The 26,720-nt window shown below is 36.7% G+C and overlaps 1 protein-coding gene and 1 pseudogene across 1 annotated transcript in view; one reads left to right on the top strand and one right to left on the bottom strand.

The window, feature by feature from the left end:
* The window catches only part of LOC140710693 (teneurin-1-like), a 337,413-nt gene that overhangs the window by 9,815 nt on the left and 300,878 nt on the right, over positions 1–26,720 (bottom strand). The window lies entirely within an intron of this gene.
* On the top strand, positions 26,097–26,191 carry LOC119621026 (small nucleolar RNA U13; annotated as a pseudogene).

Here is a 26,720-nt window from a genome sequence, read left to right as displayed (position 1 = left end):
CCCAATTTTCTGGCTGTTCATAACTCACTGGAACCTGAATTCTTATTGCCCATTGTGGTCTTCCAGGTATTCTTGTGTATTTCCATTATGTTCACTAAGCATGTGCAGCTTTTCGGTCAAGGGGGGTGTGTGTGTGTGCGTGTGTGTGTGTCTGAAATTTTAAACTACATTAATCTGCTGCACAATTCTACATAGAGAAGTGAGATCAATGAACTACTGTTAAATAACCATTAAAAACACTTGCAAGTGCTTCAAACACATACTCACAGAGGCAAGCAATATTATTTCTGTAACATTCTACACTTCTCTGTAAGCATTTATTTTGTGATGAATGAGTAAAGATGCCAAGATAGAATAGTACAACAGAGTCAGCGTCCATCACCAGCTACAGAATAAATTACATTCTAAGGTTGTATTGCCATCCTCTCAGACCTTAGAATAATTCTAGGCAAAGAGTGACCCTAAATACCAAAGTTTAAAAATTAATAGTTAACATGGAACCACTCTTGAAAGGGTTAACAACTTGAACCCAATTCTGACACATTCGAGGTGGTTTAGCTTAACATAAAACAATGCCTACCAATGCAAATTGAAAAATTGCTACTTTGGTAAATTAGCTGTCTGTTTCAAATAACAGATGTTCCACAAATTTGGCAAGAAGAGAAAGACAGCAGCCCACTGGCTGTGAATTCATGAAAATACAATTTATAATATTAGACTAATGGAGAACAAGTACTCAGTATCATCTTTTGACTGAAATAGTCACACAAGGGAAGCTTTCTTCACTATACTTTTTGGCATAATATATTGGGAAATAATTGCCTGTTAAAATTCTTCAGAAATGTACTCTAGGGTGTAGAACTGGGGAAATTTTACTGAAACCAGTCACAAAACCTTGGTAAAAGACCATCTTTAAGCTGGCTTGAATAGAAACTTCTTTTGTCATTCTCATCGACTAGTTTCATGCCATATCCCAGATAGAATTTATCATCTCAGTAAGTTTGTAGAATGCCCTGGAGTGGGTAGGTAGCCCTTCTGACAGCCTGTTTTCAGGAACTCAGAGAATGTTACTAAAAAAATAAGTCAGAGATAGAAAAAAGAAATTCTGGCTGGATGTGGGTGACTCTTGACTATAATCCCACCACTTTGGGAAGCCAAGGTGGGAGGATTGCTTGAGCCCAGGAGTTTGAAACCAGACTGAGCAACAAAGTGAGACTCCGTCTCAATTGAAAACAATTAGTCAGGTGTGGTGGCATGTGCCTGTAGTCCCAGCTACTTGAGACTGGGAGCATCACTTGAGCCCCTGAGTTTGAGGTTGCAGTGATCTATGATTGCACCACTGTACTCTAGCCTAGGTGACAGCGTGAGACCTCATCACTAATAAATAAATAAATAAATAAAATTTCCAAGTTGGGAAAGATTAAGAAAATAACTTTTTGGACACTCATCAGGAACTTGCAAATTTGAATTCCATTCAGAGGAAAACATTAAATTCTGGAGAAGACTTCCACTTCCAAACAAGATGGAGTGACAGGAACCAAATTTATTCTCCTGCCTTAAATGACAACAATGAAAGCCACACAAAATGTATGAAACAACAGTTTTCAGGCATTGGGCAACAGATAATGAAGGACAACAATCCCTGAAATATGAGAAACAAATTAGATAAACCCTGTAAGAATTTCCAGGCCGCAGGACAAGGAGGGGGATCATAGGTAGAGCCTGGTAGTCTCTCTGAGTTGAGAAGACTAAGCTGGTAGTGCGGGAAGGCCGAGATAGCTAGAGTTTCCAGTACAGAGTACCAGAGAGGAGAGAACTGCACAGAAAGAGAATTCCATAGATCTTCAGAGTGTCCCCCCACTGCATATTCACCTGCACTCTGGACAGCACATGCATGCAAGAAAACCATCTGAGAATGAAGAGCCATCTGAAAGGAATAAAAGAAACTACTTCTGAATCTGAAACAGGACTGGAAATTGTCGCTGTTTCCAACACCCACAGTGGAAAACCTCATAATTCATGGGCATTGAATAGAATACTCAAAACAGGTTTTGAATTCATAGATAGATGCTCCTCGACTTACAAGGGGGTAACATTCTGATAAACTCATTGTAACCTGAAAATATTGTAAGTAAAAAATGCCTTTAATACACTTAATCCACTGAACATCATAGCTTAGACTAGCCTGCCTTAAATGTGCTCAGAACACTTACATTAGCTTACAGATGAGCAAAAGCATCTAACACAAAGGCTATCTTTATAATAAAGTGTTGACTATCTCATGTAATTTATAGAATGCTATACTGAAAATGAAAAAGAGAATGGTTGTATGGGTACTCAAAGTATTTTTTCTACTGAATGCATATTGCTTTTAAACCATCATAAAGTCAAAAAATTTTAAGTTGAATCATTATCAGTTGAACCATTGTAAGTTGGGGACTGTCTGTATACATGTGTATATATAGCTTTGTTCTAGTGTGTGGTTAAATTACTTGGCAACATTTTTATCCTTTTGGGTCTTGCTATTAAGGTGGGTACAGAGCAATGTTGGCCCTAGATGTCTTCATGTCTTATAAAGTTATATGTACACTTACCATATGATCTAACTATTCCAATCCTCAATATTTACCAAAGATAAAGAAAATCATATGTCCTTACAAAGATTTGTACACAAGTACTCATAGTAGCTTTATTTGTAAGAGCCAAAAGCTGGAAATAAAGAACATCAATAGGCAAACGAGTGCAAACTCTGGTACATCCATACAATGGAATAATACTGAGACATAAAAAGGAATGAACTATTAATATAAATAATATAATGACATAAACAAATATCAAAATAATTATGCTGAGTTAAAGAGGTCAAACAAAAAGTCTATATACTGTGTGCTTCTAGGTATGTAAGTATCCAGAAAATGCAAACTAATATATAGTGAGGGAAAGCAGATCAGTGGTTGCCTGGACTGGGGTGTGTGGGGAGTGGAGGGTATAGGCTTATAAAGCAGTGAAAGGAAACTTTTAGGGGTGGTAGGTAGGTTCACCGTGATGATTGTGGTGATGTTTTCATGGATGTATACATATGTAAAATTTACCAACTCACATACTGTATATATAGTTTATTGTATGTCAATTTACTTCAATAAAGATGTTTCTAGAAAATACAGGGGGAAGACAAGAATATTTTTTGCTTGTCTAATTTAAATGTCCAAGTAGAACACTGGGGGCAATGAAACAAAGCAGCAAGGTTGATAAAACAGAAAAACCAATCTGTGTTCACACACTGCCATCAATGAGGGAAATGGACAGATCAATTTCTCTCAACTCGTCTGCCATTTTGATTTTACTCCAGTGGAATCAGAGGGGCTTAAATTCTGGGTACCGAAATCCTGAATGCCTAGATTGTTACAGACTAATGCAAACATGACCAGCAAATGAGGTTTAATCCTAATCCGGCAGGAAAGATTCATGGGCCAATCTGGGCTCAATGATAAAGTAAGCATGACAGATTAGGTAGAGTAAATGATATCGGTGACACATTTGCCATTTCCACCTTAACAGTCTAGTTGCCTTTGTTTTGTCCCATAGCCACAGATTTCTCCCATAATCCTGGCTATTCATTCTGGTCGAATGCATGTCATTTGTTTCCAAGAACTAGATGAGAGGATATGGTTAACTCAGTGCAAATGAAGCCCTACTATTTAAAAAACCCTCAAAATCTACTTCTCAACAATAGGAGGTTGGTAATGTAACCTTTGTTTGCCATTAATTTCTACAAAGACTCTTTAGTGGCATAGTATATATAGTATATATAGTCAATGGCAGAATGGGTTATTACATACAAATACTAACACAGTAGTCATATACTCTTGTAATCAGGGTCAGTCAACCTCATTCTGAAGTATAGTAGATCTGAACCAATACAATTATTTTTGAGAGTGGTATTTACATTACAGTCCTATCATTACAAACTTTTATTTAGAAAGAAAGGCCATTCTCCATTAGCTGTGGAAGTTGTAAAACTAACTTATCTCAGTTACCAGAAAATTCACTTGCAACTGACTAAGTATAAGATTTTTAATTTACCCACTTGAAGTAGGTAGTTCTGATTTTAAAGCATACATTCCCCAGTTCTGGGGCACAAATGGATGGAGGTCAAGCTACCAAAAAACATGCAGTTTTACATATCAAAAAAAGAAGAAAGTAAATCCAAACATGAATTTAGTATCTTTTTTTAGTTTTATTTTACTTTAAGTTCATGTGCTGAATGTGCAGATTTGTTACATAGGTATGCATGTACTATGGTGGTTTGTTGCACCTATCAACCCGTCATCTAGGTTTTAAGCCCCGCATACATTAGGTATTAGGTCCTAATGCTCTCCCTCCTCTTGCCCTTTACCTCCTGACAGGCCCTGGTGTGTGATGTTCCCCTCCCTGTGTCCATGTGTTCTCATTGGTCAATTCCCACTTATGAGTGAGAACATGCAGTGTTTGGTTCTCTGTTCCTGTGTTAGTTTGCCGAGGATGATGGTTTCCAGCCTCATGCATGTCCCTGCAAAGGACATGAACTCATCCTTTTTCGTGGCTGCATAGTATTCCATGATGTATATATACCACATGTTCTTTATCCAGTCTATCACTGATGGGCATTTGGGTTGGTTCCAAGTCTTTCCTATTGTACACAGTGTTGCAATAAACATATGTGTTCGTGTTCCCTGAACTTAAAGTAAAATTTTTTAAAAAAGAAGATGCTAAATTAATGTTTGGATTTACTTTCTTCTTCGTCTTTTTTAATATGTAAAACTGCATGTTCCTTGGTAGCTTGACCTCCATGAATTTAGCATTTTCTATGTACCAAACTCTGACACATATATTATTTCATTTAATCCTCAGAGTAGCCCTGAGAGAAAGGTTGTTATTATATATATATATATATATATATTTTTTTTTTTTTTTTTTTTGAGATGGAGTCTGGCTCTGTCGCCCAGGCTGGAGTGCAGTTTTTTTTGAGATGGAGGATGGAGTCTCGCTCTTTTTGCCTGAGCTGGAGTGCAGTGGCGCCATCTTGGCTCACTGAAACCTCCGCCTCCCAGATTCAAGTGAGTCTCCTGCCTCAGGCTCCTGAGTAGCTGAGATTACAGGTACCCACCACCATGCTTGGCTAATTTTTGTACTTTTAGTAGAGACGGGGTTTCGCCACATTGGCCAGCCTGGTCTCGAACTCCTGACCTCAGGTGATCCGCCTGCTTCGGCCTCCCAAAGTGCTGGGATTACAGGCGTGAGCCACTGTGCTTGGCTTATTAGTCCTGTTTTTCAAATAAAGCAACCGAGATTCAATGAGAGATTAAATAAATTGTACAAAGCCACATAGATACCAAGTGGCAATGCTAACTTGGAACCATTTTAACACCATCCTAATGACCTCATGCAGCATATGAACTTATAAGCAGCACATTCAAATTCACAGCTTAGTTCTCATTTGTGCAATGTGCATGTGGCGGATGCTAGAACTTCCTGCTTCTTGCCTCCCAGGTTTCATTCAGTTCACTGCTGTCTCCATCTGGATTTCCACAGCCAGCCGCCAAAATACTTTGAGGGATATAGCAGCCAGGAGACAATGGGCATTTCTTTTGTCACTGACAATATAAAAAGAGACCCTTAAACTATGCATATATTATTAATAGCTTATTGTTCTATATGAATTTAATGCATTTTTGTACCTCCTTTTGAAGTATTATTCCACTCTGTACTAATTCTTATGGATTCACTTTACCCGCAACTTGTCACTTTGACTCATTGAAAACAACAATGATATTTTAGAGCATATTCTGTGCTTCCAGACAACACAAACAACATCTGTGTCTGCAGGCGGACAAATAAAAGAAAACATTGGCCTCTCTTGTGTTTAGTTCCCTAGCACAGAGCAGCTGCCTTGAGGAGAGTTTTGAAATTATTTAACAACATTAACAAAGATGAGAGGAATAATATTCACTGGGAAATGTGTGTTGGGGTATTACTTCAGCATGTTATCACCCAGCTAGAGGAAGCAATCAGATCAAATTTTGGGGGCAGTTCCTGTTTACAAGGTAGTATTATCATCTCATGCTAAATAGACAAAGCCTAAATCTGTGATCTACATTCAGAGTTTTACACGTATCACAGTATACAGAGAAAGGCTTTGAGTTGAAAATATTCTACAGTTTCTGATAAAATGTTTAGGAACATTTTTCTTTATTTTAAATTTATCAAGGAGGTATGAAATTAGATAAACGCATGCTTCTCTTTACCTCCACACTATCATTTAGTGCTAACACTGCAGGCAATTCCTGCAAAATGCATTTTCCAAAACCTCTCAAAGCTAGAAAACAAACCCAAACAGCAACAATAACATTAGTGCTTTCGAGTTGGAAACTTACATTATCCAAATCCTTATTATCATTGCCCCAAACACTTAACCTGAACAATCAAATTAATGTTTCAGGCATTTAAAAAACAATGGACAATCTATATACATGAATGCATGTTCCTTTTACACATTTTGGAAGGATATGCAGGTAAAACAATCTATGAGGATTGCCCAAGGACATTAATGATATACAGGATAGATGTAATATGAGTCTACAAGACGCCTGGAACAGTTGACTCCATTTGGTCCCCAAATCATCACCTTGGGGGGAAAAAGCACAAAGAGTCAAATAGTGATTTGATAGTGTATTGACAAAACACATGCTTCACTGAATCTTCACTTTTGACATAGTTCACTGGTTCCAAGATTTCTCCTAGGCACAATTTAAGGTAGATCTGTTCCTTTTGTCCATCTGCTGTCTGTCACCCTCTCCTTCCCCATATTCAGCATCAATTACTTTGGCCATTGTCACTTCCTTTTCCAGAATTCTAGCTCCATTTCTTTTTTCCGCCTTTCTTGTTCAAATGTTCTTGTTTCGTGGCCAGTTGCCTAATAGCACAGCACTGTGCTAGCAAATCTGACAAAGTTAAACTAGGTTTGGTATACTTTCTCTTCCCTGACTAACGCCAAATTATACATTATAATTTTTTTTTTTTTTTTTTTTTTTTTTTTTGACACAGGGTCTTGCTCTGTTACCCAGGTTTGGAGTGCAGTACTGCAATCACAGCTCACTGCAGCTTTGACCTCCTGGGCTTATGCCATCCTTCTGCCTCAGTCTCCCAAGTAGCTGGGACTACAGGTGTGTGCCACCACATCCGGCTAATTTTTAAATTTTTTATAGAGATGAGGCCTTACTATGTTGCCCAGGCTGTTGTCAAACTCCTGAGCTCAGGTGATCTTCCTGCCTCCGCCTCCCAAAGTGCTGGGATTACACGCATAAACTACTGCACTTGGCCTATAATTTTTAATAGAGCACTTCAACCCTTAGTTTTCATGCCCTCGGTCCATATGCTATTCAATAAGCACTTATGGAGCACCTACGGTGTGATAGACACTGTGGTAGGATCCAGGCAGATTAGAGAGAAGGAAAAAGATACGTCCTCTTCCCTCGAAGGGCTGACAATCTATTTCAGACATGGAAATGATGACAGGACAAGCAGGGAAGTAAGTGCCATGATAGATCTATACATAAAAGGCTGTGGAGTCCAAGCAAAGTGAAGGACTCACTCTGCCTGGACGACTGAGACAGGCTCCAGAGAAGTGATACTTTGAGTTTCATCTTAAAGGATGAATGCACCTCTGGTAGGTTAAAAAGTGGGTAACAGCGTTTCTAGCACAGAGAAGTGTGTGTTCAAAGGCAAAGACAAGTGCAAAGGAATAATGAAATTAAAGAACAGCAAATAATTTTCTGCATCTGTACTATACGTGTAGAGGTAGAAGAACCAGTAAAGTAGGATGGAGCCAGTTTGTAAAGGGCCTTATATACCATATTAAGGAATTAGGCCTTGTTTGTCTTAGATTATATCTTATGCTGCTTACTATTCCTGTATGCTAGGGCTCCAGAATCATTAATCTGAACACAAATAACTGAGTTTACATTTTTTTTTCATATGTCTACAAAGCAGCCTGGAAATTCACTAGCTGTGAGTTTTAATCCAAAATATAAGAAAATTCATTTAAATAGAAAATATTTATTAACCACCTAACATAGCAAACATTGCTCCAGGTATCAGAGATAAAGCAATGAACAAAACAGGCAAAAATCCCTGCCGTCATGGAACTCATATTCTAGTGGGAATAAATTTGTAATAACTGTGCTCATTCAAAATTTAGTATCAGAATCACACAGATTTTCATCTGCATATTAATCTGTATGTTATTGTCTGTGCATTTCATCTGGGTATTAACGCAGGTTCCTCCACAGGGTCAGCAAAATTGAGTATATGAAAGCAGTGACAAATAGGAATTTAGCTTCTTCCATTGAACTGAAATCTACTAGGTGAAAACCATGTCAATGATTCTGTGTACAGTATCCTCTATCTGAAGGAAGTTGAGGACCCTGGGAGACTATGCTGAGATATGTCATATTTGTCCCTGTTCTGTGTGTTCACTTTCCTTCCCAAAATATTTTTGGCTAAATACTTGGAAACTCAATATCCTGAGAGAGGGGATAAGGAGAGAGGGAGCAAGAAAGAGGGATGGAGAAAGGGTTGGGGAGAGAGGTTTATTTTGTTCGAGGGGAAGAGCTCTTCTAGTCAACCCAGAGCCTACCTGTAACACTATAATCACCACGGGACTTCAGAGATGGGGAGCTGGGGTGGGGTTAGGGAGAGAAAAATGGAATTACTCCACAGTGTAGCTATAAAATTGTAAGTATAACACTGTTCCACTTCATGACGTATAATCAAAAATAAAAGTCCAGTCTTGAAATGGTGTGCTATATAAATGCCAAATAATATTTGCTCTGAAAATTCCAAATCTGGGTAGGGTTATTTAAAAACAGTTCACTTGTGAACAGTTTAATTTTAGCATTGGGCTAAAATTATAAAAAGACAACTTTTCATTCATCTAGGAAATCAGTTTTATTTCTTAACCTACATAAAATTCAAATGGGCCTTAGGAGAAGTATGAAAAGAAAGCTAACTAGAAAGGCCATTTTGAATTATAATTATTCATATATAAAATTAAAATATATATAATCTGCTGGTATATTAAAAATATCACTAGATTCCAAGACTACCTTTCAATAAGAACCTCTTTCCATTAAGAATTAGTAAAAAAATATAAAATTGGATGCACTGCAATGTAAAAGTTGGAAAAACATTGATCATATTTTTTTTCTTACTAATACCATTTGCCTAAAAGAGATACTGGATTTTTATAAATAGAAGTAGCAATTTATATCTACTGTACATTTATATACATTCCCATAGTGATTCCATAAATAAATATTTCACAAATATAAAGGAAAAAGCAAACTTCCACACCCTCTCCCCAAGCTCTTCATATTAAAAAAGAAATAACCTAGTTCTCTCAGTAAGGTGACAGAAAACTACTTACTGCTCAGACATGCATTAGTGTGTGGAGACTAGGGTACCATTAAAGCAACTGGAGGAAGTAATTTAGTAAAAGCACCCCCTACTAGTTTGAAGAGTTAATGTGTTTCTCTCCTGTTAAGTGGGTGATTTCTTTTTCCTTGCCAGCAACATAATGACCAATATATGGTACACACCATGAGCAATGGGCCTTCTTGATAAAAATGAATAGGTACATAGGTCTATACATATATACACATGTGCACACAATTCTCACATTGTGAATTTGGCCATACCTTAATTTATGCTTTATGAAACACAAGAGACTGGCTCCAGTGGAATATTCTATAAAACCAGAGGCCAACCTCCAGCCAAAAATAAAGACAACAAATTTATGACTGCTTTCTGAAGTAGACAATGATGGAAAATCTTACTATACTATAAAGTATGGAGAAACAGGCATATGCTTATACCAATTTCTGTATTCACTAACTTGTCACTCACCATAGCCACTGCTTGTCATATGTAATTATGGTATTTTTTGATCTCCACAAAATTAATAATAGTCATAACAGCAACAACAAATAATGGTTACTTGTCCTGTGGCAAACACTGTGCTATACACTTTACATACATTCTGCATTTAATACTGAACAATAGCTTCCTGAGGTGTGTATTATTATTATTATCTTGTATTGATAAGCAAGAAAACTGACTTTGAATAGGTTAAAATACTTGACCATGGTCACCATTGCTAGTAAGAGGTGAAGTCAAAATTCAAATCCAATTTTGTTTGCATTTAACACCTTTTGCTTCTAATATTGCTTTAGTGGCAGAAAGGCTATGCATTCACTTCGTTACAGGTAAAATGATCTCTTACTACATGTATATCTGCTGGTGGTAAGGAGGTATAATGTAATCTAATATGGATCTCTAATTTCAACAAACTTAATGTCTGGTAATGGAAACAAGATATATCCCCATATATATTGTAGAGTATGTAACTGGAACCTAATGATTGGTTCAGGCAATAAACACTAGGAGAGGGCACAGAGGAGAGGAAGAACAGAATGAGAAAAATGGGTCAGTGACTCTTGGGGAGTTGGTAGATTAAGCTAGGATTTGATGAGTGGGTAAGGCTTGAACGAAAGAGGGTAGAGTTTAGACTCCAGTACCGTTGTCCAGGTTGTATATCCAACTATTCATTTGTCATATAGATATTTAAAAGATGCCTTACATTTTAAAAAATGTCCACAGCAAACTTGATTATCACTGCCTTCAAATTGATCCTCCTTTGCCATTGCCTTTTTTGAATGTAAGTATCATCCATTCATTTGCACAGGCCAGAAACCTAGGAATCACCCATACCATCATTTTTATCTTCTAATTATAGCTTGAGCCAATCCAGTTTTTTCCATCTTCACATTCAATAATCTCTGGCCTAGATGACTGCAACAACCTAACTGGTACCCTTCCATCCAATCTTGTTACCCTCTAGTCTATTATTTGCAATGCTACCAGACAGAATGCCAAAAACTAATCACATCACCTCCCTTCAGTATATTCCCATTACATTTAGGATAAATATAAAAATCTTTAACATGCTTTACAAAGTCATATGTTATTTGGTTCCCTGTCTACTTCTCTGGCCACTCACTCTCTTGCTTCTGCAACATGTACTTCTTTCAGTTTCTCAGATATGCCATCCTGCTTTTCACCTCATGACATTTGTGCATGTTGTTCCCTCTTCTCCTTCCAGCCCCTTTCCATCTCTTCATTTGGTTAATTCTTTCTTAGCTTTGATTTCATCTCACTTCCTTGACCCTCCAGACCAGATTAGGTCCTTCTTTCTCTGGAGTACTTACCACAATCATCACATCATAATTTTAGGATCAGTTTTATAATTATATAATAACTCTCTACTCCTACCAAAATGTAAATTTTCGGCTGGATGTGGTGGCTCACGCCTGTAATCCTAACACTTTGGGAGGCCGAGGCAGGTGGATCACCTGAGGTCAGGAGTTTGAGAACAACCGGGCCAACATGGTGAAACTCTGTCTCTACTAAAGTTACAAAAATTAGCCGGGCATGGCAGCCCATGCCCATAATCCCAGCTACTTGGGAGGTTGAGGCAGGAGAATCGCTGGAACCCAGGAGGTAGAGGCTGTATTGAGCCGATTATCACACCACTGCACTCTAGCCTATGTGACAGAGTGAGACTCTGTCTCAAAAATTTTAAAAAAGTAAATTTTGGCCGGGCGCGGTGGCTCACGCCTGGAATCCCAGCACTTTGGGAGGCCGAGGCGGGTGGATCACGAGGTCAGGAGTTCGAGACCATCCTGGCTAACATGGTGAAACCCCCGTCTCTATTAAAAATACAAAAAAAAAAAAAAAATTAGTTGGGTGTGATGGTGGGCGCCTGTAGTCCCAGCTACTCGGGAGGCTGAGACAGGAGAATGGCATGAACCTGGGAGATGGAGCTTGCAATGAGCCAAGACAGTGCCACTGCACTCCAACGTGGGTGACAGAGCGAGACTCCATCTCAAAAAAAAAAAAAAAAAAAGTAAATTCTCTGAGGGCAGGGACCATGTCTGTCTTACTCATCATTGTATAACCAGTATCCAAAAAACTTTGCACACATAGAAGCATAAATAAATATTTGGTGAATATAGCAGTGTATCTCAAAAGCATTCTAAGCAAGGATGATAGTAAAAGCACACCATAAAGAATTAAGACTCCATATCTGGAGGACTGATGATTGCATGAGTGTAGCTTCAGCATGGAGTGCTTTGCTTAGTAAAATATTCAAGTCTAGCTGGTTTAAAAGGTTCATATAGATGGAAAAAAGGGAGAAAATACTGGAAAAAAAGATTTTGAAGGGTCTAAAATAATAAGTATTTCAGGATTTATTCTACAGGCAATAGAAAACAACCAAAGGCTTGAGATGGTTCAGAAGTGCCTGTCAAAAATCTGCTGCTATCCCAACTGCACATGTATTCTCCATTTTAGCCTGGTGCTTCCAAATATGTGTCCCTACTTTCAGTGTCTCTAGACCATTCATGTTTAGAGAGACCCCTACCCAACAGAACTGCCACACGGTGGAATGTTTGGCTTACAGTGATTCTCCCAGTGACCATCTACGTACTGCAATCTCACCTCTTTGAAAAAACCATTCTTCTACCCCCATTTTAGACTCGTGATCTGAAAAGAAGCTCCTACCTTTGTATTGCAGTCTTTGCCACAGTTGTAATTGTTTAAGGGGTGGACACCTGATCCAGTCTGGGCCAATCATATTTCCCACCTGCTATGGTTTGAATGTTTTCCCCCTCCAAAACTCATAGTGAATTTTTTTTTTTCTTTTTGAGATGTGGTCTTGTCCTGTCACTCAGGCTGTAGTGCAGTAGCACCATCACAGCTCACTGTAACCTTGACTTCCTGGGTTCAAGTGATTCTCCCGGCTCAGCCTTCCTAGTAGCTGGGACCACAGGTGTACACCACTATGCCCAACTAAATTTTTTAAAAGAATTTTGTAGAGATGGGGGTCTCACTTTGTTTTCCAGGCTGGTCTCAAACTCCTGGGTTAAAGTTATCCTCCTGCCTGGGCCTCCTAAAGTGCTGTGATTACAGGCAGTTTCCATGTTGAAATTTAATTGCCATTGTAACGGTATTAAAAAGTAGGACCTTTAAAAAGTGATTGGGTCATGATGAGGGCTTCACCCTCATGACTGGATTAATGCCATTATTGTGGGAATGGGTTAATAGTTTGTTACCGCAGGAACAATTATAAAATGGTGAGTTCACCCCCTTTCTCTCTCTCTCTCTCTCTCTCTCTCTCTCTCTCTCTCTCTCTCTCTCTTTCTCTACCTCTCCACCTCTCCACTCCTTATCTTTGCCCTTCTGCCATGTGATGATACAAAAAGACAGCACTAGCCACTGGACTCCCTAGCCTCCAGAACTGTGAGTCAATAAATTTCTGCTCGTTATAAATTATCCAGTCTATGGTATTCTTTTGTAGCAGCATAAAACAAACTAAGAATGGACCAAGACACCTCCTACCTGTCCCCACTTATTAGTCCAGATATTGATATGGGAAATAAGCTAGGTCAATCCAGGTTCATTTTCAGGTTTTCTTAATTTTTTAAATGTTTACTAAAAGCAGGCAGAAGAGGATCCCTTTCCTTTTAGTTAGCTAGGCTATAAGGTTGACAGCCTGGAGCAGTCAGCAGTAGCCAGCTGTCCATCTTGTATATAATAAACCTGGCCTGCAGAGAGAGGTAGGCATAAGAGGAAGTCTTGACAGTTTTCCAGTCCATGACTCCAACCTGTGTTCCAGTTTTTGCTAAGACCATGTTCCACCTTGTTGTTTGGTTACTTGAGCCAAAAAAAAACCTTTTTTTTTTTTTTTTTTTTTTTTTTTTTCTTTCTTAAGCTAGTTGGAGTTGTGCTACCATCATTCACTGTCAGAGTTCTGACTAACACAAATATCAGAAGTGGTGGCCTGGAGATGAATTAGGAAAGTATCTGCATGATCAGGTCTCTGCTAATGAATGTTTGTAGCTCATTCCTTAACCCCACACTGACTTCCTGGTACTCATTTTTTGACTTGGATTTTACACTGTCCTTTACTATATCACCTCCACATCCCCAGGACCAAAGAAAGCCTGGTTCACGATTAGTCCTTGATAATTATCTATTGAACTGAATTGAATTGTGATAAATTCCTCCTATAGATTTTTAATCTTCTCATCTCTTCAACTCCAATATGCCCTGTTTATGTGCTTGCTCTGCCAGCTGGTCATTCCCCTTTTTGCTGCCTCCTGATATAATTTGACTCTGGACACCCCTGTCTAATTCATTCATTTTCTATGCAACTTTCTGCTGCATCCTAGTACATTCACTGGCTTATTTGCTTTTCTCACCTTTATCAAGTGAAATAAAGCCACTTGACTATTATTTGCTCATCACTCTTCCATGATAGCCAGGTAATCTATAGGCTTAGAATTCTCTACGCTCTGACATCAGCTTTGTCCCTAGAAATGAAATAGAAAGGGAACACCTAGCTCATAAGATGTGGACTCAATTTCAAGCTCTGTTTTTGATGCTGATTTCTTAGCTCAGGTTAAACAAACAGAAACCTTCTCTACATTCTTCCTTTTTCTACCCAGAGTCCCTGGCCTGAGCTTCATATCCTAGCTCGGGCTATCCCTGGAGTACAGGAATTAATATTTGCAAGTAGAAATTAGAAGGAGACAACACAAAGAAGATACTGATTTTTTTTTTTTTTTTGAGATGATGTTTGGCTCTGTTGACCAGGCTAGAGTGCAATGGCATGATCTTGGCTCACTGCAACCTCTGCCTCCCAGGTTCAAGCGATTCTCCAGCCTCAGCCTCCAGAGTAGCTGGGACTACAGGCGTGTGCCACCGCATCCGGCTAATTTTTGTATTTGTAATAGAGATGGGGTTTCACCATGCTGGCCAGGCTGGTATTGAACTCCTGACCTCAGGTGATCCACCTGCCTTGGCCTCCCAAAGTGTTGGGATGACAGGCATGAGCCATCGTGCCCAGCCAATGCTGAAAATTTGGGCCAGATAGTAACCAGTTTTCTAACAGAAGCAAAGAAATGTCATGGTGAGGCTCTGAGCCTGAAGAGAAATTACAATAAAAAAAAAAACACTATCCGTTGCCCTACCTATTCAATTCCTTAAGATAAAAAAAATGTGAAAGAGGCCTTATTCAAGTCAATGTTAAATAAGAGAAGGGAACTGACATTCAGAAAGGGCCTACTTTGTGCCAGACACTGTGCGAAGACCTATCCATATATTTCCTACTTAAAGATACATTCATTGCAATGACTCAGAGAGGTAGGCATTATTCACTTTACAGATAAGAGAGCAAGGTCAAGTCAAGTAACCTGCCATGTTAAGTAATATTGGCAATTTTTAAAAAAATGGAGCTAGGATTTGATTGCAAATCTGTTCCCATTCAGACTGGGTAAGCCAGACCTTCAGGTACCTACACTCCAGCCACATCTATGCTAAACCTTGTCTGAACATTGTCCTGTGTTCCCATTTTGCTGCTCCAGTGATTCTTTGCATAGAAAGCCATACTTCCCCATATCTACCTCTTTGAAGTTGCAACAGTTTTTCAAGGTTCACTTCAAATTATCTCTTTTCTAAGCCTTGCTTTAGCCAAGGTTAACCTGGCCCTCTCCATAGTCTCACAGTGCCCTATTCAAACTTTTATTTGATACTCGTTGAATGCCTTATAGTGGTACTTTGGTTTGTCTATTTCGCTACAACACTGAACAGACAGATAACAATGGCCATGTAGATTCTTGGCAGATTGTGATATCTGTGATATTACCATCAATTGAAAGCTGTGCCATGATAGTCTACAAAAAAGATTACAGGATACATAAATTACGGTTCAGTCACACAATAGAATATTATATAACCTTGAAAATAAATGAGCTATGTACATTAACATGGATGCATGTCACTAATGTAACACTGAGCACAAAAAGCAATTCATAGAAAAACAGTATGATTTTATTTAAGAAATTTGTAAACATGTGAAACCGAAAGACATATTTTTAGGGATGCATACATACATGGCAAAACTATAAAGAAAAGCAAGGGAATGATAAACACATTTCAGGATGATGGTCATCTAGTAGGGAAGTGATGGAAGAGGGTTGGGATCTGAAAGGATCACACAGCAGAGGCAAAAAGGTATTAGCAATGCTCTATTTCTTAAGCTACATGGTGAATACATAAAACTTTAATTATTGAAACTCAAGCCAAAAATTTCAACCAAATGATTTTTTTTCCCTCTAGCTTTCTACTGTAAGAAAATAAAAGTGAATGAAAAACAAATGCATCATTGCAGGGATTTAATCAATGAGGGTAGCTACCAGGGGTTTTTCTGTACTGAAAAGAACTCGGCATCAGAGAACTGGGTTTGAATCCTGGCTCTATAAATGTAGCAATTGTCATTATTATTAGGGCTCCAGGCAAAAAGAACCGATACTAAAAATAATGAACATAAGTCACTAAAGATCATCAGTCATAGAATGAAGGTTCAAAAATGGTTAACAATGGCCATGTAGGTTCTTGGCAGATTGTGATATCACACTGGGATAGAAAAGGAGTCATTTTAGAAAGATTTTCAACAATCAAAGATGGGAATTTAAAAATACATGATTAATTCTGAATCAACAAAAAAAATACAGATTAATGAAAATTCCTCATTCCCTAAACATCATGCTGACTGAAAGGTTACTACTATATTTTCATTATATTTGTTGTTTGAAAAATGCAGAAAACACATACATACATAAACATGTAAGCACAAACATGTTTTTGTGTTTTTACAAGACTGAGATCACGTTATATGTAATGTTTTGCAATTTTCCTCTCAATGCCATCGATATCTTTCTTATGTTAGAATATGTAGATCTACTTAATTTTTTTTCATATTTGCAAGGAATTTCTTTGTCTGAGGCTACCATAATTTATTTCACCAGAACCACACATTTAGCTTGTTTCCAACTATTTACTATTATAAGCAATGTTCAATGGCCATCCTTGTGTATACACCTTTCTGCACTCTTGCTCTATTCTTTCTGTAAGAGAAATTCCTGAAAGTCTGACTGCTGGGTCACAACACATGTGTTTTTTGAATTTTCTTAGATTCTCACAAAAAAATTGTTCTAATTCATATTTCCACCCACAGTGCCAGCTTCCTCATACCCTTACAGTAAATATTTTGAATCATTTTCTTTTTCCTTTTGCCAAACTGGGTGGAAAAAAGTTATTTCATTTTTATTTACATATATTTATATTTACATTCTATTAATTTGAACATTATTTCATATGTTTATTGATATTGTGTAATTGTTTCATTTTTATATGGAATGTGCTATCCATATACATTGCATTTTGTATGTACCAAATATTATCTCCCAACCTATTGCTTCCCCCCACCCCTTACTGTTGTTTATGGGCATTCAATTTTTATGTTATCAAATCTGTCATTTTGTTTTTCCTTTATGAGTTCTGGGTTTCATGCTTCACTTAGGAAGGCCCTTTATACAACAAGACTTTTTTTTTTTTTTTCTAAAGACCTTACCTCTAGTTTCCCTTAATCTCACGCCCCTCTATTAATGACCAAATAATGCTATCAACTCAGGCTTTGTCCGACTCCATCAAGAGAGATCAAGTCCCTTCCACACATCAAGAGCTACTGCTGTTTATTACTCTTTATCATTCTTATTTATACTGCATAAGATGTTTTAGAAATTACCCCCCAAATTCTCATTATTACAATTAAAATAGTACAGTTGTTCATAAAGACAAAATTAATAAATAACTCCCTATCTAACTTCTCCAATCTTGTCACAAGGCAACTGATACTCACTGTAGAGTGACGGTCTTTCCATACCTTTCTCTAGACTCATAAAAATATATACAAACAGACACACATAAAAAAATCTTTCCATTTATTTTTATGAAAATTGGGTGTTTTATGTATTATACTACACTTGTTTGTTTTATATAACAATATAACATGCATGTTTCTTTAAGATAGAATATGCTTCTAACTCATTCTTTCAATATCTGAAAATATTAAATGTTATATGTTATAAATGTACCATTAATTATTTAACTAGTGCCCTATTGCTGGACATACAAGTTGCTTCCTTTTGTTGTCATTGTTAACCCTACAATGTCACTTTTATAATCCTTCTCACTTCTCTTCCTAACCCCATGAGATCTTCTGGGTCTTGTTACTTCCTCCCTCCTTCTCACTCCCACTCCTGTGTTTTGTTGGGACAGTTTAGTATATTTAGCTAGACGCTTGTGCTGTCCAATATGGTAGCCACTAGTCACATGTGACTACTGAACACTTGAAATGTGGCTAGTCTGAACTGAGATCTACTGCAAGTACAAAATACATGTGGGATTTTTAAGACTTGGCACAAAAGAAAAATGCAAAGTATCTCATTAATACTTTTTATATTGATTACATGTTGAAATACTATTTTAGATATTTAAGTCAATCTGCCTTTCCATTTAGATTTAATCACTTTTCCAGAGAGCCAGGTTCATTGCCCATCATTGTTTCTTCTCTCATCTTGAGGTCTCCATTCTGATTCGTTTATTATTTAGTTTGAGTTCTTTCTCAAATATTTTTTCACTAGTGTATGAAAGTTATATATTTTTTGAATTCTTACATGTCCTCAAACATCTTTCTCTGACCCAAGTGGATGAATGATACCTTGACTGGATAGTAAGTTACTTGGTTTGCAGTCTTTTTCTCTTAGAAATTTCTAGATGCTATTCCACTGTCTTCTAGCTTCCATGATATAGATGAGAAAACCATTTTTTTCTTTGTAGATGATTCCGTTTTTCTGCCAAAAAGCCTGAAAGATTTTCTCTTTATCCTTGAGATTTAGGAAGTGTATCAGTGTATGTTTCAGTGTAGAACAAAGTATGCCTCTTTTATACATATTTTCGCAGACCAGCTTTTGGCTTTGTAATTGCACATTGAAATTTTGTAATTATTTTAGCTTATATTTTTATTACTTTTGTACAGATACTTTTATGTGAAATATATATGTATATATTCTTTTTCTGTTCCTGAGTTGAAAGATTTTTTTCAATATTTCTTTAAATTCAGTTAATGCTATAAATTTTCCTTTAAGGAAATTTAAATTTAACTGAATTTAAAGAAATAAATAATAAATTTTATTTAAATGTATATTTCATGCAAAGTCTTGAAAATCCCACATATATTTTATGCTTGAAGCTATCATGTTTTTAGCCACGTCCCTAGATTATTTAGGAAGTAATAGCATTTTTGTTTATTTAAAAATAATTTTAAAATTCTCTTTTGATTTTCTCTTTGATCCAAAAATTACTTACATAAAGTATTTTATCGTTCTTCTAAGTTTTTTTCCTGTCTACTTTTTCTGTTCTTTGAATTGTTGATTTCTAGCTTTACAGAATTCTTGTCAGAGAATGTTATCTGTCAGATTTCCGCTTGAGAATTTATTAAGGTTTTCCTTGCGGCAAAGTACATGATAAATTTTGTAGATGGTCCAGGGGCATAAGATACAAATGTGGTTTTGTTTTTGGCATTAGAGTATCTAGTTCTATTTATTTGACAAAATATTAGGTCAAGCTTCATAATTAGATTATTCAAATCCTTGGTATTATTTTTTGCCTACTTACTTTTCAAATTCTAGTAAATCTGTATTTCACAACTGTAACTGCAGTTTTTATCAAATGCTTCACATATCATTCCATACAGTTACATCTAATAAATATTTGTTTATGGAATGAATTCCTCTAGGTTCTATTTTAATGCTTTTGGCCTTAAATTCCACTTAATCTGATACAGACATCCTCACCCTATTCTCTGTTTATTGAAAATTCCCTGGCATATCTTCATCTATTCCTTTATTTTGAAACAGTTTCATCATTTTGTTTAATGTTTGTCACTTATATATGTACTTAGCTAAAATGTATAAATCTGAGTGGTTTTGTCTGGAAATAAAATTTGTCAACCCATTTCCATTATTGTAACAAACACAATGTCTTAATCATAGTATAACATTGTATGTTTATTGTCTTTGTGGTAGGCAGAATAATGCCTAAAGACATCCATATTCTAATGCCCACAACATATAAATATGTTAGGTTACATGGCAAAGGGAAATGAAGATTGCAGATGGAATTAAAGTTAATAATCCGTTGACATTAAGATAGGGAGACTATTCTGGATTATCTAAGTATACCCAATGTACTCACAAGGGTCCTTAAAAGTAGACGAGTGAGGCAGAAGAGTCAGAGAATATATGATGGGGAAGATGGATCAAACAGACATGAAATCACTGGCTTTGAAGATGGAGGAAGAGATCGTGAGCCAAAGAATATGAGCAGCCTCTAGAAGCTGGAAAATGCAAGAAAAACAGGTTTTCTCCTAGAGCTTTCAGAAAGGAATATAGCCTTGCTGATATCTTGATTTTAGCCTGGTGAGACTCATTTCATACTCTGACTATCCAGAACTGTAAGATAACACATTTGTGTTGTTTTAAGCCACTAAGTTTATGGTAAGTTGTTATAGTGGCAATAGAAAACTAATGCAATATTATAAAATGTAAATAACAGTTTGTTTCCAAATTACTGTGAACAGTGGATGGATAATGGGGAAAAGTCAATTCAAAAATTAGATGAATTAACATTCTTACATTGTTTGTTCTTCTTTCCATTTCCTTATTTAATTTTCGAATTGACTTTTTGTCCCTTATCAACTCCTTCTTGGCAATCTGCAAATTGACTGGTACTTTTATTTTATAATACATTTCTTTTCTTTCTTATACATCTTTTTTTATTTTTTTTTACTTTTCTTTATTATTATTTATTATTATACTTGAAGTTCTAGGGTATATGTGCACAATATGCAGGTTTGTTACATATGTATACATGTGCCATGATGGTGTGCTACACCCATTAACTTGTCATTTACATTAGGTATATCTCCTAATGCTATCCCTCCCCCCTCCCCCCACCCCACGACAGGCCCCAGTGTGTGATGATCCCCACCCTGTGTCCAAGTGATCTCATTGTTCAGTTCCCACCTATGAGTGAGAACATGCAGTGTTTGGTTTTCTGTCCTTGTGATAGTTTGCTGAGAATGATGGTTTCCAGCTGCATCCATGTCCCTACAAAGGACATCAACTCATCCTTTTTTATGGCTTTATAATATTCCATGGTGTATATGTGCCACATTTTCTTAATCCAGTCTATCATTGATGGGCATTTGGGTTGGTTTCAAGTCTTTGCTATTGAGTTTCTGCATAGTAAAAGAAACTACCATCAGAGTGATGGTAGGCAACCTACAGAATGGGAGAAAATTTTTGCAATCTACCCATATGACAAAGGACTAATATCCAGAATCTACAAGGAACTTAAACAAATTTACAAGAAAAGATCAAACAACCCCATCAAAAACTGGGCAAAGGATATGAACAGACACTTCTCAAAAGAAGAGATTTATGCAGCCAACAGACACATGAAAAAATGCTCATCATCACTGGTCATCAGAGAAATGCAAATCAAAACCACAGTGAGATACCATCTCACACCAGTTAGAATGGCAATCATTAAAAAGTCAGGAAACAACAGGTGCTGGAGAGGACGTGGAGAAACAGGAACACTTTTACACTGTTGGTGGGACTGTAAACTAGTTCAACCATTGTGGAAGACAGTGTGGTGATTCCTCAAGGATCTAGAACTAGAAATACCATTTGACCCAGCCATCCCATTACTGGGTATATACCCAAAGGATTATAAATCATGCTGCTATGAAGACACATGCACACGTATGTTTATTGTGGCATTATAATACATTTCCATCTAAACTAACAAATCTTTCAGTTATAATGCCCCATTCCTCAAGCATTCATACTATCTGAAGTCTAATTGTCTTTTAAATTTATAAACAACAGATAACATGAGGATTAGACCTAGAAAGAGGGTGGCAGGAACTATGTCAAATTTAACCTTATTTCACTTTCACCTTCTCTTTTCCAATATTTCTTTCCTTTATCTCTAACACTCTGCCCCCAACCAAGTATGTACAGTTCAAGGCTCTCTACCACAGAGCTTTGTGCTAGGCATGACCTTCCTGGCAAATATCTTATATTTAGACCAAACTTCCTATCTCCTTTCTTAAGAGTTACCTGCTCTGTGTTACCTGTTCTCCCAGGGACCATGCCATTTTGTTATGCAAACCAATGAATGATTTCATACTGTTAATGAAGCCAACACTATTAATATGTGGGACAATGGATTAACCTTTTTGAAGTGGTTTTGTTTTCCAGATGGGGATGATAATTTAACCAAAGAAATGACTCTTTGAGGCTGGAAATTTCAGGCATTGTGGCAGGCTATACAGGAAAGCATTTGTGGCTGGACGAGGAAGGAGTCTTCTTCATGCCATACTTCACTGTGCACTATCTAAGTGGGCTCCTACTCAAACTGCATGAAATCAAACAAGTACTAACAGTGTATGAACCACCATACCAGCTAGATATCCTGGCTATAGAGGCTATTGTGCCTCAGGGCCGCTCTAGGGCAACCACATGAACAGATAATTGGGCCTGTGAGCTGACAAAGCAACTTGTACCCACACCATTAAGCAACTGTAATTCACTCTGAGTCTAGCAGAGATCCCATTGTTTACTGCTATAAAATAAACTCTATAAAACTTATAAATATGGAGACAGAATTTAACATAATGCCGCATAGGGTACCTTATATCACAGAATACTAATAAAAACTTTTATATTATAGAAATACATTTTAATAATGTTGTGCTTAAGAATAATTATACTTTGAATGATTTTCATGAGAGGCATCTTTCCGTACATTCACTTCAATATTATGACTGTGTTTTCTCTTCTAACCTATATTAGGTTAATAAATTACTTGGATTTTAAAGGCTATGGTGAGTTATGGACTTAACTAAAACATGGACTTCTAAACTGGCTTGCATGATTCCACATTGGCAGAATATAACTGCCATTATGAATTACTTGTTAATTATGCTATTTACAGTTTATATGCATACTTGAGACTTTTAACATGTTTAGCATGTTTCACTTTTTCTCTGCATAACGAATAAAAATCTATAGGTTTATGTGTGCTGTGTTGAATCATATTTTAAAATAGAAAAAGTAAAGAAATTAGTGTGCAGTTTTGGCTATTGTTTGCATGGTTGTTAAACCATAAAAAAATAAAGTGGAGAACAAATGAAAGAAGAAAACTTATGTAAGTATAACTAAGGTTGTCAAAGGAATAGTTACAAAGCTTATAACTGAGCCCGAATGTTCAGCATTGAATCAAAACTTTGGAACTGGAAGAGGGTTTTGCATGTATCTGTTCTAGTGGGTCACATATTCAAATATTTACATGGGCCAGGTAAATAACATAAATGAGTGAAGTGGCTCAGATATGCCAACATGGATTAGTAGTGGCTGTGGAAACCCAGAGAGTGCATGCTGTCTCAGAGGGATCAGCTTCAGCTGTTTTCTGCCCTTTGGGAGCGCAGGCCCAAGTTTGCTGGACTTTTCAATACTTTGAGACAAGATGGAAACCAATAGTTTTGTATGCAGCTTTTTACTTTTAAATGCTAATAACTAATTCAATTTTTAAAGTGTTAGTATCTATGAAACATATAGGGTACATGGGATATCAGATTAAATCTCTGATGAAGCCCAACAGAAACGAATTTTACAGAAAAGAATATGGAAACATATATTAAGTCACTTACGTGCTGGCCACATGTAGGAGAAAGAACATGGGATTTCAACTCAGGTAGATGCAAGTTGCAATTCTAACTCTGTCACATAATCACCAGGTAATGTTAGGCAAGTTTTAAAAACTCTCTGAGCCTTGATTTCCCTCTCTTAAAATGAAGATAACAATACCTGTTGCATAGTATGCTTGTGAAGATTTATAAATAAAAGTAACGTGTGGGAAGTGCCTACAGTAGATCTTGGCACCTATGAAACATCCACTCTTTTTACTCTTTTCCACCAGTCTATGTGCCTACCCTGTTTTATTATTATTTTTTTTCAATAGCAATTCTACAAACTTGGAATTATATTATGCTCCACTTCCTACTAGAATGTAAGTTTACATGATGGTAAGCAATGAGTCTATTTCTTTTTCACTGCTGTATTCCCAACACTAAAAATACTGCCTGACACGTAAGAGGTGTTCAATTAATGCATGTTGGATAGATAGATTAATGATTTTAATAAATTTTAGTACATTGACTCCTTCCCTTTAATGAATAAACACATGCAAGTACATATATGTATATGTTATCCAAGCTCATAAACCAAGTTAATGCTGTACTGGAACTTGAATTCACATCAAGTTATTTCTCTACTATTACTTTCATTGCATTATTAAAGTTTGTCAAAATTATGCAATTTTCTACATGGACATACTCGTCTCTTGGGTTTATAGAAAATATAATCTTTGAGGTATTTGAATAGCTTTGCAAAGGAAGTCTTCCTCACACTTCTACTGACTTTGGTAGCTAAAGGCACTTGTACTGCTCTATGGATTATTCTAGGTTTTTCATTCTGACAAAAAGACTATTAACTGCCTTTGTAAATCATAATGACAACAGTTTTACATATATCTGGCACATTATACTTAAAAATACTGTAAAATGAACTCAGAACTGCAAATGTTAGTTGAATCTCACATCAATCTTTTGGGGTAGATGGGACTGGAACTATTTTCCTCATTTTAAAGAGATATCAGAGGCACCCAGTGATAAATGCCTTACCTAAAGTCACAGTATGGATAACTAAAAGATCTGGCAATAAACCATAGTTCTAAGGTGATATTTTATATTCACGGGACCTATCGAAGACTTCCCACTATAGTCAAGACTGCTGTATCTTACAATCTGGATTTTTTCTTCCCCTTCTCCCGTACATAGAAAGTAGCCTGTCTTGGGCTCTATCTCTAATCCTGCTACCTCTTATACTTCTACTTGGTATTAATACAACAAACTTTACTGGCCAGAGCCCACCGAGTGATAGAAAAATAAACAAACCAAAGACCTGCCCTCAAGAGCTTTCTATCATATATGTCCCTTGTAAGAAGTGTTATGCCTTAAGGGACTATATGAGGGGGGAAGAGAGAAAGATGCTGGTGTTAATCTAATATAGTGCTTCTCAACTCAGCATACCTATTAGAATCCTCCAAGGAGCTCTGGAAAATACCAAAGTTTGGATCAATCTAGGGTGGAGTCTGGGCAGTGACTTTTTGAAAGTTCCCATAGGGATCCTAAGGTACAGCTAGTGTTGAACCACCACTAGTCTAAATGGAATAAATTGCACTGTAGGGAAATAACTGAGGAAAGCAAAAGACAAATACCTACAGACAAACTTGACTTCCTTTTTCCTTGTAACGCCAGTCATTTAATTAAACAGATCTTAATGCCAATTATATTTACAAGATTTTCATTGAGGCAGTAGCTTTCCTGAGACTTAATCTCCAATGATTTTAAGAAAAATATTTTCCTCCCTCAAATCTGACAAACCAGTGTCTATTTGATGATGATGTAAATATGATCAATTTTATACTAATGTACAAGGTTTGGCAGGTGAAAACCTAAGTGTACACACAAGCGAATGAATCAAAACTGAAATAACTGTCTTAATTTTTATATATAATTCAAGTGAAACTTGGTTTATGTCCTGATTTCTCTGCATTGCCCATTTTCTTACTTTAGTTTGTTTTTATTTGGGATGGCACTTGTTTACCCTTCTATTTTCAGCTACAACCTACGTTTGGGTTCATCCATCTAAGTTATTTTGGTTTGCTTATTTTTACCTCTTACACATATTTCTTTTCTTTTTCTTAAAAAACCTCCATATTTTTCATATATTCCATCTTTCCTACAATAGTCATTTCCAATATACTACATCAAACTTAGATGGAAAAATTTGTGAGCTCGGTCTAATAAAAAGGAATGGCAATTCCTTAAAGAACATCTGTATAGATTGAAGCTAATTAGAGACACAGAGATTTTATCCAAAGATGTAAGTGCAAATAGTCCCTTCAGCCTTGGAATCTGACTCCATAGGTCTTCATATTCATGTGTGAGATGTGCCTCTTTCAAACCTTGTTACAACTTTGGCACATTACCCATCTGATGTGAACTTAGATCTTTTTAACACTTTTATGTTAAACATAAAAAAAAAAAAAAACCGGGAATCTAGGATTTTGTTGGGAATGGCCTGAATGACTTCTTTGAAGGGTGAAATTGAGGTTAAATATGTGCTTATCCAATAGCTATAGTAATATTTGTATACCTTTCTCTACGCTCTCCAATCTGTCTAGTAAATAAGTACCATATTAATCTTGTTAAAATGTCCTTAAATGACCATGCTATGCTCCCACCTTTCATCATCACACATCTCCCATTTCTTAATGTATTGAATTTAAAACATTTGACTTGGTTTTCAAAATACATTGATACTCTGGCCCAACCTAACTTATTTTCTATTGATTTCAAACATCTTCCATGTCAATCAAGCTGGTCTCCCTGTTGTACTATAAAAATACCAGGGTGTTTTTGTTTTGTTATGTTTTGTTTGTTTTTTGCCTTCCTCTGAATTGTTCTCAATGTGCATAGATTTCCTTCCTTTTCTCACTCTGACTCTTTAAATTCGACCTGTCTTATG

The sequence above is a fragment of the Chlorocebus sabaeus genome, chromosome X (genome assembly GCF_047675955.1).
Source record: "Chlorocebus sabaeus isolate Y175 chromosome X, mChlSab1.0.hap1, whole genome shotgun sequence".
In the NCBI taxonomy this organism is placed as follows: Eukaryota; Metazoa; Chordata; class Mammalia; order Primates; family Cercopithecidae; genus Chlorocebus; species Chlorocebus sabaeus.
The sequence above is the reverse complement of the archived record's forward strand: the minus strand, read 5'-3'. Positions and strand labels throughout refer to the sequence as shown.